Source organism: Rhinatrema bivittatum, chromosome 2 (genome assembly GCF_901001135.1).
Source record: "Rhinatrema bivittatum chromosome 2, aRhiBiv1.1, whole genome shotgun sequence".
In the NCBI taxonomy this organism is placed as follows: domain Eukaryota; kingdom Metazoa; phylum Chordata; class Amphibia; order Gymnophiona; family Rhinatrematidae; genus Rhinatrema; species Rhinatrema bivittatum.
In genome coordinates this window covers 119497107-119515499 of record NC_042616.1, presented here as the reverse complement: position 1 = coordinate 119515499, position 18393 = coordinate 119497107, and the positions used below count along the sequence as shown (strand labels likewise).

General features: G+C 42.5%; 1 protein-coding gene across 11 annotated transcripts in view; it reads left to right on the top strand.

The window, feature by feature from the left end:
* The window catches only part of CREM (cAMP responsive element modulator), a 284166-nt gene that overhangs the window by 172246 nt on the left and 93527 nt on the right, over nt 1-18393 (top strand). Inside the window, exon 2 of one of the 11 annotated variants that reach the window (XM_029588571.1) lies at nt 8653-8718. The exons of the other annotated variants lie outside the window; for them this stretch is intronic. The gene's annotated coding sequence lies outside the window, so the exon portion shown is untranslated. The remainder of the gene's footprint in view (nt 1-8652; nt 8719-18393) is intronic. 11 annotated transcript variants of the gene reach the window in all.

Here is an 18393-nt window from a genome sequence, read left to right as displayed (position 1 = left end):
TTGGACTCCATTTTATCAAAACTCTGGGAGTCCCCTCAAGCAACAGCCCCAATATCTAGGAAACTGGATGTAAAATTCAGGTTGTAAAAATCTAACATTTACGGAGTAGTTCAACAACCACATGCATCAATTGTAGTAGAATCAGCGATGAAACGTGCTAAAAAGACTAGACTACATGCCTCCACTCCTCTAAGAGAACAGAGAATTCTAGATGACTACACTAAAAAATCTTTTCAAAGTGCAATGCTCCCTTCCCACATTCAGCAATACCATTTCTACATGGTACAATACCTCTACGAACATCTCCAACTATTAAAACCGTATCTTCATTTAGACACAGGACAACCCGTCACACCTCAACCTTTTTATGACATAGAGGAAGGTCTCAGACATCTTCTCAGAGTGGTATACAAATCTTTTGAAACTTCGGCCAGAACATCTGCCATAGCTATTGCAGCCTATCGTATGGCGTGGCTACGTTCCAGTTCTATTAGAGAAGATGTTCACAAAAAGTTGGCAAACCTCCCTTGTGTAGGAGACAATCATTTTGGAGACAGATTTAAGGAAACAATCACTCAATTAAAAGATCAAAACATAGCAGTCGAATCTCTCAAGATTAGTGGACCTGCAATCTGCTTCTAGATGCTACTTTCAAAGGAAGCCTACTTTTCAGAGATGTCCATACAAGACTTACAACCCATACAGAACACAACAATACCAACCTTACCATCTGCCTCATTCACAACCAAATTTAACTCTGCCTAGACCTCGCCAGAAGGAAAGAAAACAGTTCAAACACCTCTACAAAAATCCACACAACCTTTTTGAAAACACCTCAGCCACAGCTGGATAGGGGGCAGAATTCAATATTACTTTCCAGAATGGTAAAAGATCACTTCAGACCAATGGGCGCTCCAAATTGTGAAAGAGGAATATCATCTCAATTTTCTCTCCAAAGTCCCGCATCCCTATCTGACCACCAGAGCAACAGAGATTTCCACTGTTCACATATTAGAGCAAGAACTACAGATGCTGCTGCAACATCAAGCAAACCAATTAATCCCGGAAAACAAGATCGGTTTGGAATTTTACTCCCTCATTCTGAAATACTTGGGTTGTCTGACCAATTCTAGATCTTCGGTTCTTAAACAAGGAGAAATTCAAGATGACATCTCTCAAGCTAGTTCTCCAATTTATACAATAGAACGATTGGATGTGCTCTCTAGATTTCAAGGATGCAGATACTCACATCATGATACACCCCTCCTGCTGGCAATACCTCTGCTTCCAGGTAAACACCAAACACTACAAGGTTCTCCCCTTTGGTCTTTCCTCTGCTCCCAGAGTCTTCACCAAATGCCTGACTGACACCACTTGTGGCCTCAAGGAATTCGGATATTCCGTTACTTGGACGATTGGCTAATAGTTTCACCCGATCGCAACTCCTTGTTTCAACACTTAGCAACAACAAAAGCGTGTCTAGAGTCCCAAGGGTTTCTAATCAATTACGAGAAATTGGTACTCAAATTATACAATTCATAGGGGCAAAGATAGACATGGTTCAAACCCGTGCATTACTTCCTCAGGAAAGAAGGGGTCGCCTACTTTATCTTGCGTCAAAGCTGCTGACCACAACAAATCCAACAGCCCACCATGTTCTATCTTTTCTGGGACACCTAGCAGCAGCAGTTCATGTAGTACCCCATACCCAACTCAATATGCATTGTCTTCAATGGAGATTGAAAAATCAGTGGACTCAATGGCAAATGAAATCAACTGGTAGCCAAATACAAAAGATCTAACAATGGGATCTCCTCTTCGGGAACCAGTACATGACTTAATCCTAACCACAGATGCCTCAACACAGGGTTGGGGAGCACATATGCTACAATACAAAACACAAGGACAATGGACACAAGTCGAGAAATTATATCCAATTAATTTGTTGGAGCTCAGAGCCATGAGGTATGCACTGAAAGTTTTCACACATCTGCTAAGGGGCCAAACCGTACTGATACACATGGGAAATCAAGTAGCAATGTTCTACATAAACAAACAAGGAGGATTAGGTTCCTGGACCCTTTGCAAGGAAGCCATGTGGATATGGGGCTGGGCCCTCCAAAATTCAATATTACTGAGAGCAACCTATCTACCAGGTGTGGACAATACGTTGACAGATTGTCTCAGCAGAATTTTTCACTCTCACAAATTGTCGCTGAATCAAACAGTTGTGGACAAGATATTCCTCCACTGGGGGGTTACTCTTGGATAGACTTGCAACAGAACACAATCGGAAAGTTCCACAGTTTTGCTCAGTCCACCCCAGCCCCATCAGATACAGACGGGATGCTTTCCTGATGTCATGGTCTCACGGTCTTCTCTATGCATTTCCACCAATTCCTCTCATATCAAAGACAGTTCAGAAACTGATACAAGATCGTTCACGAATTATACTCATAGCTCCTGCTTGGCCAAGACAACCCTGGTTCGCCTATCTAGTACAGTACTCCAAAATGGATCCTTGGAATCTAGGTCAAGATCCAAGCCTCCTGACATAGGAGGGAGAACGAACCCCTCCTTCATCCCCTCCATACCTCCCTTCACCTGATAAAATGGATGTTGAACGCGAAATCTTAAAAAGATTTCATTCTCTCAGAGGACATTCAACACATCATGGCATTTAGAAAACCCTCAACAAGGAGAAATTACTCCTTCAAATGGAAATGATACATTACCTGGTGCCACTATCAAAGTACCACCCTTTTCTTCAACTCCTACGCAGATACTGACCTATTTACTTCATCTTTCCAAGTCAGACTTGACCACCTCGTCAGAGTTTCATGGGAGGTCTTCTCAGCCTCCACCCTCCTCTTCGAAAACCTCCGATTCAAGCCTATACACTCTTCTCATTTAAACGACCTAACTTGGAAAGTAGTTTTTCTAGTCGCAATAACCTCTTTTCGCAGAGTGAGTGAACTCCAAGCTTTAGTTAACTACTCTCCTTATCTACACTTTTTTCATGATAAAAGTGGTTCTGAGAACTCATCCAAAGTTTCTACCCTAAGCCGCATGCTAACAAAAGGGAGTCTCCACTCCATACTCTAGATTGCAAAAGAGCGTAGCGTATTACAAGCAAAGAACTTAGAGCTTTCACAAATCTTCGCAATTATTTATATCTTTCAACCCCAACTCATTAGGGATTGCAGTTTCCAAAAGGATTATATCTAACTGGATCTCAAACTGTATTCAGTTCTGCCATAGTTCATCACAGATTCCTCTATCAGGCTCAGTTTCAGCACACTAACTCCAGAAAAAGGCATCTTCTATCGCCCATCTAAAAAATGTTCCAATGGATCTACTGCCTAGATCTCCCAACGTCTTCCGACATCATGCTCGGTCAAGCAGTTCTATATTGTATTTCAGATCAGAAAACCACGTCCACCAAGGAGAAAACCCCCCCCACATATATATAACAACAAGTATTAAATTAATGCTTGTTTCCATCTTGTATTTTTCTTCTCATGCTTGGGGACTCCCAAATAGCAGGGCTAATTCAGTCTGCTTATCGAGGGAAAAGAGCAAGTTTGCTTACCATAAACGGTGTTTTCCATAGATAGCAGGATGTATTAGCCGTGCTTCCCACCCTCCTCCCTGGACATAAAGTTTTCTGCAACCCTTTCTATACATTCAAAACCTGATAGCTTGGAGAACAACTGCCATTGAGGAGCCACAAGCAGTGTGCGAGAAGTGCCGCACATGCGCAGCACCAAAAACTTGAATCTTGAAGACCGTGTCCGAACCAGCACATCGTCTGATGACGTCACCCAAATAGCATGGCTAACTCATCCTGCTATCTACTGAAAGCAAACTTACTCTTCTTGACCTCATGCACCCATAGAACTCAGAGAAGACAGATCATTGTCTAGCTCCCTTTATCTAATAAAAGCAAAGAATTCTGCTTCAGCGGTTTTGATATCGAGGATCAGGCAAAGGCTAAGAATCATTGGTCTCTGTCAGCCACGATGTTGGGAGAAGAGAGCTTCAGGCTGCAGCCCTAAATCTCCCGAAGCATTCCCACGAAGAGGGAGCTCATTCACACATACATCTTGGGAATCCAGAACAGTCTCCAATGGCCCAGATACTGGCCACAAATAGTTCTCAAGTGACTCAGGAAGATGTGACAATTCCTCATTCTTCCCATGCTGTATCATCAGTGAATAAGAAGTCAGACGCAATATATCATATCTAGAAGGCTCCCACATTCAAGATGAAGCAACTGCTTCATCAGTCAGTTGTAATCGAATCTGCTCTCAAAAAGGCCAAGAAGTCTAGAACCCATTCTTCAGTGCCTTGGGGAAGAATTCTTGTGCCCTTGGCCTTATTGGGAGAAAGGTTTATGAGGGTGCTGTGTTTAAAAACTGAATAACATTGTATCAAATCTTCATGTGTCAGTATATGCAAAACCTACCGAAAGAAGTAAAGGGTATATCAATGAATTTCCCTCGGGGGAGACATGATGCCCTAGAGTTACTAGTGGACAAAGGAATGGAGTGTGGAAAACACATGGTCTGTTTGACTTACAGTGTGTTTGAAACAGCAGTGAAAGTCTCTGCAGTAGGTATTGGTGCCCACAGACTTGCATGGCTACAGGCATTGGATAGCAAATAATATGTCCAGGAAAGATGCATAGATGTGCCATGCGGTGGAGAGACTCTTTGGAGAAGAGATCAAAGAAGCAGTGGTTTAAATTATGCTTCAGACCCTCTTCACTGCTGCTCCAGATCCATTCTCCAAATCTAGGAGGTATTCAGGTAGGGCTGCAAGGAGATCCTTCTGTCTTCTGAAGAGGTGTTATCCTCTGCCCTTTTGTCCTTGTCAGTAGCAGGGACCTTAGTCTCATCCCAGACAGAAGAGGTATTCTTATTTTGTTTTGTTTTATATTCTGCCTTTCGGCCCTTCAAAGCAGATTACATTCAGATACTGTATTTATTTCCTTATTCCCAGAGGGGTAGATTTTTAAAATTTGCGCGATCGCGTACTTTTGTTCGCGCACCAGGCGCGAACAAATGTACGCTGGATTTTATAAGATACGCGCGTAGCCGCGCGTATCTTATAAAATTCGGGGTCAGCGCGCGCAAGGGGGTGCACATTTGTGCAACCTGCGCGCGACGAGCCCAGCGCGCGCTGCCTGTTCCCTCCGAGGCCACTCCAATTTCGGAGCGGCCTCGGAGGGAACTTTCCTTCGACCTCCCCCCCCCCCCCGGCCCTATCTAAACCCCTCCCTACCTTTGTTGGCAGATTTACGCCTGCTAAAAGCAGACGTAAATCTGCGCGCCCCCGAAACGCTGCGTCATTTCGGGAACGCCCCCTCCCCGCCCCCTTTTATTTATTTATTTATTTTTGGTTTTTTATATACCGATCTTCTTGCATTGGATGCAGATCAAATCTGTTTACATTGAACAATTAAACTTGCTTGAGAGCATTACATATAACAAAGAACATATAAGAATATAAAGTAACATGGTAATTGAAGTATTCACCTTATACAGATGCCTTGCATTAAGCCAATGAAAATTAACATTAAAAAATTAACTCTGAAAATTCAACTGAGGAAGTTCTCGAACGTGGAACCTAGTTAAGTAAACTTGGACACGCAGCCTATATTATATAATTATTTTATATGTACTCCCATTTGTTTTCCTTAGTCTCACCTCAATTCTTCATTACCTTTATAGTGAGAGCACATAGAATTAGAAATTTACCACAAATAATAATGGAAAAATTGTATGCTTAATTTATGATATTGTTAAATCTTTCCTTTTTGATTCTGTAATTGAAAAAAGATATATTCTAAGTGAATCTCAGTTTTTCTGGAAGTAAGGATGTTTACTTAAATGTATTTGAAATTGAATAAAAAATAAAATAAAAAATTAACTAACAGATGAATGCATCAAATGAAATTGGGCTAGAGTGCAATGAGAGGATAAGCAGAGGGAGGACGTGGGGATGAAAGGGAAGGGGAAACAGAGGGTCCAAAATATGGTGGATTTAAAAGGAGGGTTAGAGGGTGGAATTATACCAAAAGAGCAAACAAATCATAGTTGCCAAGGGAAGTAGACTGTGAGCAATCAGGGAAATGCTAGGCTGAATAGCCAAGTTTTCAGTTTTTTCTTGAAGGACTGCTGGCAGGGGTCTTGTCTGAGGTCTGGTGGAAGTGAGTTCCAATGAGAAGGACCTGCAGTGGAAAGAGCCCTATTCCTTAGCGGTGTTTTGGCTTGAGGGACAAAAAGGGTGCCTTGGTAAGCTTTTCTAATTGGTCTCGTTGATTTGTTGGTACGCAGCTGATAGGTAAGATCAATTGGAGCTAAATTGTTTAAGGATTTGTGCATGATGGTCAGGTCTTTGTAGAGGACTCTGTATTTAATCGGAAGCCAGTGAAGTTTGTAGAGGATGGGCGTGATGTGGTCTCTCTTATTAGAGTTAGTCAAGATCCTGGCCGCAGAGTTCTGTAACATCTGTAGAGGCTTAATGGTGGTGGTAGCTGGTAGACCGAGTAACAAAGCGTTACAGTAGTCAACTTTGGTAAGGATGATTGATTGAAGAACAAGGCGGAAATCGTGTGAGTGCAAAAGGGGTTTTAGCTTTTTCAAAACTTGTAATTTGAAAAAGCACTCTTTAGTTGTGTTATTTACAAATCTTTTGAGGTTCAGCTGATTGTCCAGAAGCATGCCTAGATCTCTTATGAAGGATGTGTTTTTGAGGTTGTCCAGGATAATTGTAAGGAGATTGGGAATAGAGTTGATGTCTTTTTGTGGTTGACCAATTATAATGGAGGAATGTCTCTCTAGGAATGAAGTTGTCTTCCTGTGAGATGAGGTATTCAGTTTTGTCCTTGTTGATGACTAAAGTTTGGTGAGGAGAGAGCTGATTTCCTGAAAGCAATATTCCCAGAAATTTAAAGATTTTTGTAGGGACTTCCTAATAGGGATGAGAATTTGTAAGTCATCCGCGTATACAAGATGTTTGATTTTCAGCTTAGATAGAAGGAAGCAGAGAGGTAGAAGATAAATGTTGAAGAGGGTTGGGGAGAGGGAGGAACCTTGCGGGCCTCCCAGGTTCGAGCTGATTGGCTGTGATTCTTTGTTATTGATTTTGACCTTGAATGATCTGTTGCTGAGAAATGAACGGAACCAGTCTAGGGCAGTGCCTGAAATACCAATGTCCGCTAGTCTGTCAAGAAGGATTGAATGGTTGACCGTATCGAAGGCCGCAGAGAGGTCAAGGAGAATGAGAAGGTGAGGTTGTCTTTTTTCCAAACTTAAGAAAACGGAGTCCATGAGAGAAATCAGAAGGGATTCTGTGTTTAGGGATTTCTGAAATCCACATTGTGATGGAGCCAGAATCTTATGTTCTTCCAGGTAGTCTGTGAGCTGTTTATTGACAATTTTTTCCATGATCTTAGCAATGAAGGGTAAGTTGGCTATGGGACGAAAGTTAGCTGGTTCAGCTTTTGACAGATTAGGTTTTTTTAGGAGAGGTTTCAAGATGGCTTGCTTGAGAGAGTCGGGAACTTGACCTTGAGTTAATGAACAGTTAATGATTTCTGCGATGGGTTTCGCTATGGTGTTTGGTATTGAAATGAGAAGGTTTGAAGGGATGGTATCTAGAGGATGTGAATAGGGTTTGAGTTTCTTTAGAATATTCTTAACTTCAAGTGATGAGGTGGTCTCGAAGGATTCGAATGATGAGGTGGTCTCGAAGGATTCTAACCTAGCGTTCTGATGTGATACTGTGGTCTGCGAGAGGAGGGTAGTTGGAATGGAGGTGTGAAACTGTTTGGTGAGATTGATAATTTTTTCTTCGAAGAAGGAGGTGAGTTCTGTAGCTTTGGAGAGAGCTTGGTCGTCTGGAATGGATGGAGGAGGGGGTTTGGTGAGAGCGGAGACGTATGAAAAAAGAGCTTTAGAGTCAAAGATGAAATGGTGAATTTTTTTTGCGTAGAAGTCTTTCTTTGTTTTAAAGATGGTGTTCCTGTACTTATTGAGTGTGGATTTGTAGATTGCTTGAATCGTGGTAGAGGGATTTCTGCGCCAGATATGTTCTTTGTTTCTGAGGTCTAATTTGATGGCCTTCAGTTCAGGTGTGAACCAGGGTTTTCTTTTGTCCTGGGCCTTGTGAATCACCTTGGTGGTTAGTGGGCTTTTACGAAGCCCCAGGACTTACGCGTGTCCCGGGGCTCTGTGCATGCCGGCGGCCTATGCAAAATAGGCGCGCCGGCGCACGAGGGCCCTGCGCAGGGCATTTAAAATCCGCCCCAGAGGATTTAAAATCTAAGTTTGTACCTGAGGCAATGGAGGGTAAACTAACTTGCCCAAGATCACAAGGAGCAGCAGTGGGATTTGAACAAAAGGCATAGCTAGCATCACAGCCAAAGCTGGGACACATCTAGGAGACTATAGCCAAGATCCTAGTATCCTTACTAGAGAACCTTCCTGTTATCATAGATAATCTCAGACACTTGGATATTCAGCATAATTAGAAAAGGGTTCTAATGACATCTTTTGGAAAACCTGCCAAATTATCCATCAAGAAACTCTTAATTTGTTTCTCGACATCAGAAACTGCTGCAAAAGGAATTCTCTTTCCTTTTAGAGACCAGTGCAGTCCAAATAGTTCTACCATGGGAGTGCTGATAGCAGAAGTTACATCTGCTGTTGGGTAAGTAAAATTTACTGGGAAAGAGAACTTAAATCCTGCAAAAGAACTTGGAGGGTTGCACTATTACTATGTGTGTGCTGGTAAGAAGTATTAGAGCTTGAATTAATCCTGTGTGTAGTTTAAGGTGCAAATTTAATTGAAAGTTTATAATTGTGAGTTTGCTTGCTTGTTCTGAAAAAATGTGAAAACTGATTGCTGTGCAAATAGTCACTGATGTTTGATTCCTACCTACCCCAGTGACATTTTTTATTAGATTATTACCCACATTGGGAAGAAAAGCTTCTTCAAAATAAGTCAATTTGGCATTTAGAGCAGTGTGTAATGAACCCTGATTTTTAGGACTACCAGGATTGGATAGACAGAAATCCAGAAGCAAGAAAGGGGCTATACTGTCTTTTGCACTGAGTGCCACATGTATGATTATCTACCTGTTGGTGAGAGATTGTGTGTGTGTGAACCTGGGGCAAAGACACAAAAACAAAATGCTCCTAGCTCTCAGAGAATGAGTGGCAGACCTGGAGAAGCTGAGGCACACCAAAAGGTATATAGAGGAGACTTTCGGGGACATAGAGCAGTTCATACTTCAGTTTAGAAGCTCTTGTGCTTCTTTGGGAAACAATGTCACCTGAAAGGAGACCATTATCTTAGTGTGGCAGAAAATGATCCTGTAACTAAGACTATGATCTCGCACTGAGGATCTCTTTCCAGGGCATTTGTCTAGGAGGGGGAAGGGTTTAGGACTACCGTTGTAGTTGGTGATTCAGTAGTTAGCAATGTAGATAGCTGGGTGGTTGGTGGGTATAGGGATCATTTGGAAATTTGCCTTCTCAGTGAGAAGGTGACAGACCTCAAGCGCTACATAGATAGGATATTAAAAGATGCTGGGTAGGAGCCGGCTGTTGGGGTACATGTGGGTACTAGCAATATAGGAATGTGCAGAAAGTACAACTGGCAGAAAGCATGGTGCAGAGACTCAGCTGGATCTTTGCCTAACAGCCCCTTTCCCCTCATTTTGATCCTTTGGGTTCCGGGGGCCGGCAGGTCTTAGGTGATAGTCCTATGGTGAAGACCAATGAGAAGTTCCGAAGGGAGGCTGTGATCAGGGCTGGCTGCAGAAAGGATAGTCAGGTCACAGACTATGGTCTGTATCGGAGATCAGACCAAGGGAAAACAAGCATGGCTAGATGAGGCTGAAGATGAGGAAGGCAAGCCGTCAAAGCAGCAACTCAATACCTGTAGGTAGTTGACCCATTGTTGAGGTGAAGTGTGAGTGCCAAGGGAGGCCCTTTTATAGGACGAAGGGCCTGATGCCATTGGTAGGTGCCGGTGGAGACTTCCTACCGTGGGCTGTTTAAGAAGGGCTGAGTCCTGTGTGCACGTGCCTAGAGGGGCGCTGGAGAGGAGTTGAAGCAGTAGTGTCTGATCGTGAAGAGTCCTGTCAGCGTTGTCTCCCTGACTACTCTGAACCGCGGTGTTCCCTGGTCCAGCAGTGAGGTGTAAGTGAGCCAGCTCATGGGGGCAGCCTGTGAGCTGACAAACATAACAGCAGTATTATATGTGAGCAAGCAGGGAGATACAGGTTCGGACCTATTGTGTCGGGAAGATGTCCAGATGTGGGCCTGGGCCATCTTTCAAGGAATGGTCCTAAAGGCCACATAGTCAGCAGGTAAGGAGAATAGCCTAGTGGATAGATTGAGCTGGATCATGGAACCTTACACTTAATCCCTGGACAGGGGAATAGCGTATCTGATATTCTGCGAGTGGGGTACAACTGTAGTAAAACTGTTTATCTCCTCTGAACATAAACATATATATATATATAGAAACATAGAAATGACAGCAGAAGAAGACCAAACTGTCCATCCAGTCTGCCCAGCAAGCTTTCACACTTTCTTTTTTCATACTTTTCTGTTACTCTTGTCCCTTTAAATAACTTTTTTGGTTCTATTTCCCTTCCACCCCTGCCGTCGTAGATAGCAGTGCTGGAGCTGCATCTAAGTGAAGTATCTAGCTAATTGATATGAGGTAGTAACCGCCGTAATAAGCAAGCTACTCCCACGCTTGTTTACCCAGCCTGTGCAACTCAGTCCTTGTTAGTTGTTTAAATACAAATCCTCTTTTCTTCATTCCTCCTGCTGCTGAAGCAGTGAGCTGCACTGGATATGTATTCTAAGTGAAGTATCAGGCTTGATTCGGGGTAGTAACTGCCGTAACAAGCAAGCTACACCCATGCTTATTTGTTTTACCCAGACTATGTAATTCAGACCTTGTTGGTAGTTGTCTGAATATACATCATCTTTTCTTCATTCCCCCTGCCGTTGAAGCAGGGAGCTATGCTGGATATCCTCGTTAGATATATTCACAAAACCATCCATCATCATCTTCAACTCGACCTGGAAATCCCATTCAAACTCCACTCCTCTAACAGACCTACTAGAGATAATCTCAAAGGTACTCTGAAATTTCCCCCCACCAAAGCCTCACGCCTCTCAACGACCAAAGACAGAGCTTATTCGATAGCTGGCCCTTCTATCTGGAATAGCATCCCATCAAACCTCAGATTGGAGCCTTGCCTTTTAACTTTTAGAAAAAGACTTAAAACCTGGCTCTTTCACCAAGCCTTCGCCGATCCACCAGACAATCATTAGTTGTCCTTCACCCTTACCCGTCCTGGCATTTATACTCACGAATGGACTCTGATTCTCCCAGGTTAAAGCAACATTAAGCTTTTAACCCGTACGCTCTATTGTATCACTTTATATTTATTTTCTGCCTTATCTTCTTTCCAGCTTGTGGCAAGCTTCCAAGTTCTCATTCCCTGTTGATTGTAACTTTGAGTTATTCCTACCTATTGTTTATCCTTCGTTTACTTGAATTTGAATTGTTACTCCAGTTATACCCTTGTTATATGTAAACCGATCCGATATGGTTATTTACTATGAAGGTCGGTATAAAAAACTGTTAAATAAATAAATAAATATACACAAGAACTTCAAGTTTCATTACGTTGCATTGTTAGAGATACGTTTCACTGTAAGAAATAAGTAACACCCCCCTCCGCTTATTTCCTTTCGTTATCTGTAAACCAATGTGACGACATTGATCTAATGTCTGTATATAAAAATGTATAAATAAATAAATATGCATTGAAAGTGAAGTATCAGGCATTTTTGGTTTGGGGTAGTAACCGTCGTAACAAGCAAGTTTTTATGTGGATGCAAATCCTTTTTTCCACATTTCCTCTTGCCATTGAAGCATAGAGCAATGTTGGAGTTGCATTAACCATGTGTATGTTTATTGAATACAGATATTAATCTCCAGGTAGTAGCTGTCATTCCCGCAAGCCACCCCCATGCCTCTTCTCGTCATTCACATCCTCTAGACTTTTATGGATCCACAGTATTTATCCCACGCCCTTTTGAAATCCTTCACAGTTTTGGTATTCACCACTTCCTCCGGAAGGGCGTTCCAGGCATCCACCAGGTCCTGAACACCTCCTCCTGAAAAGAGACTCAAGGCAAACTAGCCTCTGGTGCTTTCTCCTTGGACTGGGGAGAAGATTTTCTGTATACTTATTCTCCAATTCCTCTAGTGGTAAAAATCTTCTAAAACTCAGAAGAGACTTAGGGGACCATAATTCTTATAGCACCTTATTGGATGAGGCAGATTTTGGTTTCCTTCTCTGGGGGTTATCCATCAGGGAACCAATCAGATTGGGGAATTCACCAATTCATCACTTAGAATCTGGGAATACTGCGTCATCCCAGCATCGTATCCCTAACCTCCACAGTCTGGTAGCATTTAATACCTTTACCTATCTGAGGATATGTCTCAAATTTTTCTGGCCTCTAGAATATGATTTCCTTTGCAATTCTTATCTTCAAATGGAAGAGGTTTGCCTTCTGGTGTGAGGGAAAGGCCCTAGACCCTTTCTCCTGCTCCACATAAAAACTGCTTGAATATGTTCTATATCTTTCTGTCTTTCTGTCACAGGCTTGGAAATGTGGACCCTGGGACTGTTGACAAAGGGCCAATGCACGGTACAGAATTGTGAGACAGAGACATCGGGCAAATAAAGAGGATCACTAGAGTTATAATCAGAGTCAAAAGATCTAGATAGGGCATACGTGTTAAGATTTTTTTCCGGCCAGTAGATTAGACAGAAGTTAAACCTGGCAAAGAACAAGGACCATCTAGCTTGTCACCGGTTAAGTCTTCTGGCAGTTTGGAGATATACCAGAATCTTGTGGCCAGTGAAGATGATGAAGGGATGCAAGGCACCCTCCAATAGGTGATGTTACTCTTCCAAAGCTAGTTTAACAGCAAGCAGCTCTCTATCACCAGGTGCTATAGTTTTTACTGAGGAGAATATTTTAGAATGGAAGGCACAGGGTACCAATTTGCCACTACAGATGGATTGTGAGAGAATGGCACCTATGTCCACAGAGGAGTCGTTGACTTCCCCCAAAAATAAAAATAAAAAAAAGGTTATGTGATGTTAAGTCTTTGCAGCACTGGTGTGGAAAGGAAGGCAGATTTCAGGAGGGCAAAAGCTTGGATTGCTTCGGGTGGCCAGACCTTAGTATGAGCCCCTCTTTTAGTAAGGTGTGATAGGAGCAGTAAGAGTAATGATGGATGATCTGCCTATGATAATTTGTGAACTCTTGAAAGCACTGAATTGTCTTGAGACCCATTGACTAGAGCCAAACCATAATTGCCTATAGCTTGGAGGGGGTCTATTCAAAGGCCATGTGCAGAAATAACTTAACCCATAAATGGAAGTTCCAGCTGTTCAAAATTGCATTTTTCCAACTTGGCACATAAAGAATGACTTCTTAGCCACTGGAGCTTGTCCTTTACATGAGAATCATATGACTGAAAGTTGGATGAGAAGATCAAAATGACATCTAGATATACTATGACACAAATATACAACAAATCTCTTAATATATCATTGACAAAATTCTGGAAGACTGCCGAGGCATTGCACAGGCCAAAAGGCATCACCAGATACTCGTAGTGGCCATCTTGAGTATTAAATATTTGTGGGGTTTTTTTCATTCATCGCCTTTTCATATATGTATAAGATTGTATGCCCCACAAAGATCCAACTTGATGAAGATTTGAAGCTCCTTGAAGGTGGTCAGACAATTCAGATATCAATAGAAATGGGCATTTACTTTTTATGGTGATGGCATTCAAACAGCAGTAATAAATACATGGGTGCAAAGAACCATCTTTCTTGCAGGCTTGTCCACTTCGCCTGCTCCAGCAGGCGAAGTGGACAAGCCTGATGAAACCTCTCTCGAGATTCTCCCGGATGTACTAGGACATTGCTTCAGTCTCTGGGATGGATAGTTTACATTTTGTCAGGCATTAAATCTATGGTGCAATCATATGGTCGATGGGGTGGGAGAGTCTCAGCCCATTTTTTGCTAAAGATGTCTGCAAATAGTGCATAAGGCAAGCCTGGAAGAACTGGGAGATTCAGTTGCATAGGATGATATACAAGAAGCAGATAATTCTGAAAACAATGAGTACTCCATGAGGAGATAGCTCAGTTTTGCCAATTCATGACTAGATAGTGTCGCCAAAGCAGAAAAAATGAGATGCTTGCTTTATACAGAAGTCCCACTCCCTTGTCTCAGGCGGAGTAATTCTGAGGCTGCAAAAGATGCTTGAGCTGGCTTGTCAAAGAGTTTCCTGAACCGGATCAGAGACTGGGGTAATTTCTCCCATAAGGGAGAAGCTCCTGCCAGAGCCTGATCAGACAGCAGAGATATTATAAAGACCACTTTCACTCATTTAGATGCAAAGTTGGCCGGCTAGAAATCGAAGTGAATCAGGCACTGAGTGGTGAAGCCTCTGTAAGTCTTGGAATTACCATCATACTGAGGTGGCAGAGGTAGGCAAAGTGAAGGAGGAGTCAGAGATGAGGTATTAGCAGCAACCAGTGTGGTGATATTGGTGGTGGCATAGCCATTGCTAGGGATGATTACAATTTATTTAGCTGCAGAGAAAGGTCTTGCAGGACCCCAAATTTATGATCTTGATTTTCTTGTTTTTGGAACACCTGTAAGAGTCCCCACAGAAACTCTGACAGGGGAATGCCAGCTGGATCCATGGCCTGAGTAAAGTGTCAAGGACTTAGAAGAATGGACCCAAGGTGTGCTGACACAGGGCCAAGGCATGTTGCAGAATCATAAGGCAGAGATGTGGAAAAGCAGAGATGTGGTCATGCAGGTGGAATCTGTTCAGCTAAGGGAGACAAGCGAAGATCAGGACAGGCAGCAGACAGAAGCAAAGTGAGGAACCAGGCCAGATCTCGGCTAGTCGGTCAGACCGTTAGATCACCGAGGGATCAAAGGGGGCACCTAGCCATCATGGAAAACAATCAGAAGTCAGAAACAGCTAGATGCAGAGGAGCAAGGAAGCAGAACCTGTTGCTCTGGCACCTGCCCAGAAGAACGGGCTTCCTTTTAAATTAGAGCAGTGCTGGTGTCATCAGTCAGTGCCACAGGAAATCCTGGACACTGGCCCTATAAAGCTGGTGAGTAGCCATTGGCCCTTAAACAGAGCAGCAGGATACAGCAGAGGAGCAGAACAGTGGGAGCCATGCTGGGAGGCCCCCAGCACGTTGCAGGACACAGTGCTTGGCCTAGGATTATGAGGTACAGGATGCCGACCACAGTGCAGCACCCAAAGTTCCTCATGAGAGGCTTCTTGGAAAAGTAAAAAGTCATGGGATAGGTGGCGATGTACTTTCGTGGATTGCAAACTGGCTAAAAGACAGGAAACAGAGAGTAGGATTAAATGGGCAATTTTCTCAGTGGAAGGGAGTGGACCGTGGAGTGCCTCAGGGATCTGTATTGGGACCCTTACTTTTCAATATATTTATAAATGATCTGGAAAGAAATACGACGAGTGAGATAATCAAATTTGCAGATGACACAAAATTGTTCAGAGTAATTAAATAACAAGCAGATTGTGATAAATTGCAGGAAGACCTTGTGAGACTGGAAAATTGGGCATCCAAATGGCAGATGAAATTTAATGTGGATAAGTGCAAGGTGATGCATATAGGGAAAAATAACCCATGCTATAATTACACAATGTTGGGTTCTATATTAGGTGCTACAACCCAAGAAAGAGATCTAGGTGTCATAGTGGATAACACATTGAAATTGTCGGTACAGTGTGCTGCGGCAGTCAAAAAAGCAAACAGAATGTTGGGAATTATTAGAAAGGGAATGGTGAATAAAACGGAAAATGTCATAATGCCTCTGTATCGCTCCATGGTGAGACCGCACCTTGAATATTGTGTACAATTCTGGTCGCCGCATCTCAAAAAAGATATAATTGCGATGGAGAAGGTACAGAGAAGGGTTACCAAAATGATAAGGGGAATGGAACAACTCCCCTATGAGGAAAGACTAAAGAGGTTAGGACTTTTCAGCTTGGAGAAGAGACGACTGAGGGGGGATATGATGGGGGTGTTTAAAATCATGAGAGGTCTAGAACGGGTAGATGTGAATCGGTTATTTGCTCTTTCGGATAGTAGAAAGACTAGGGGGCACTCCATGAAGTTAGCATGGGGCACATTTAAAACTAATCGGAGAAAGTTCTTTTTTACTCAACGCACAATTAAACTCTGGAATTTGTTGCCAGAGGATGTGGTTAGTGCAGTTAGTATAGCTGTGTTTAAAAAAGGATTGGATAGGTTCTTGGAGGAGAAGTCCATTACCTGCTATTAAGTTCACTTAGAGAATAGCCACTGCCATTAGCATTGGTTACATGGAATAGACTTAGTTTTTGGGTACTTGCCAGGTTCTTATGGTCTGGATTGGCCACTGTTGGAAACAGGATGCTGGGCTTGATGGACCCTTGGTCTGACCCAGTATGGCATTTTCTTATGTTCTTATGTTCTTGGGCATGTTACACTTTGAGAATCTGCTGTGAAGACTAACTCCATTAAGGTTTATCTCAGTGTAAACCCATCTCTGTACAGCCTTTAGCTATCAGATTCAAGCTGGGCTTTCTTCAGTGAAAGTCTCTCATCAAGCCTCCAGACGTGTCTTGGGACATCAACATGGTACTCACCCAGTCAATGAAAGCTTCCTTTGAATCATTACCCTCCTATAATCTGAAGTACCTGACTTGGAAGATCACATTTTTGTGGCAATCAATTTAGCACAAAAGTCAGTGAGCTCCAGGCCCTAGTGACTTATCCATCTTATGCTAAGTTTTTAAATAATAGATTGTTCTGCACATACATCCTAGGTTCTTGCCTAAGGAAGTATTGTACTTCTACTAAATCCAATTTTTCCTCTAATATTTTTCCCCAGACCACATATCCACAAAGGTGGACAAAACTGTCTGAAGCACTTAGAAAGTCCACTCAGCTTTTTGTTTAACCTCCTACAAACTTGGAATTGCAGTTGTCAAGTGTACCTGTTCTGATTGGATAACAGATTCTGTCTCTTTCTGTTATGCCCATACAAGTCTGACTCTGGATGGACATGTAAAGCCTGTTGTTGTTAATAGCCTGGGCGGTATCAATGGCCCACCTGAGATTGGCCTCCACGGAATAGATTTGCAAAACTGCAACGTAAAGCTCAATCTACATATTTACATCTCATTACAGTTTAGATAAAGACTCCCAGCACAATAGGTTTGGTTGGTCAGTCTGTCCTTTGGAGTTTATTTGAAATTTAGAATTCAACTCCAACAATGCTAGGACTCAGTATTAATTCCAGGTTGCCATTTTTAAAAAAAAGAATAAATAACAAAATTGGCCTGTTGCCATAAAATATACTTCTTCCCATTAATGATATTTTTTTTTTCTGGTTGTATTTTCCCCATTTTTTGTAAGGGGCAGTCACAAATCCCCACCTGTGAGGATTATTATAACCTGCTTGTCATTGGAGAAAACAAAAGTTGCTGTCCTTAAATAGGTGTTTTCCAAGGGCAGCAGGATGTAGTAATTCTCTCAGAACCCACCTGCCTCCTGTTGGAGTTGGATCCCATGTTCAGTGTCAGCTATTTCCAGAAATGAAGGGACCCTGCATGATATCTGTGATACAGGACAGCATACTTGTGCTCAGCGGAGCATGCCAAAAGCTTTTAGAAGTTTTGGAATAATCTTCACTGGCCAGGCTCCATCTTACATCACCCACCTGTGAGGACTTACATTCTACAGTCCGTGAACACACCTGTTTACAGGTAAGTAATTTTCAGTCTAGGATTCATCAGGACCTGCTAATTTGGAATAATCTGATTTAACTAAATACCCTTTAAACTATTCTTACTCCATGAACAAGCAGGACAATCAATCACACAAATGGGTAACATCATCTAACTGCACCGGCCTAGACATGCTCTTTCTCAGAGCTGAGAAAGAGATTTTTCTGAGCATGTATGATTGTTCTTGCTCTGCAGTCCTATTTGAGTCTTCTCAGTCTTCTTTCTTCCACTGAAGCCACAGGATACATCTCTCTCTTGCTCTCTCTTCTCATAACAAATACTCTTTCCTAGTGTAAAGCAGATGGACTCTGGACCAGTGGGTATAGTGTACTCCTGATAGCAGTTGGAGACGGATCAGATTTCAATCTGACGTCAGCCCTAGTACATATACCCTTGCAGGAAGTGCAGCTCTTCAGTATTTTCTGTCTCCAT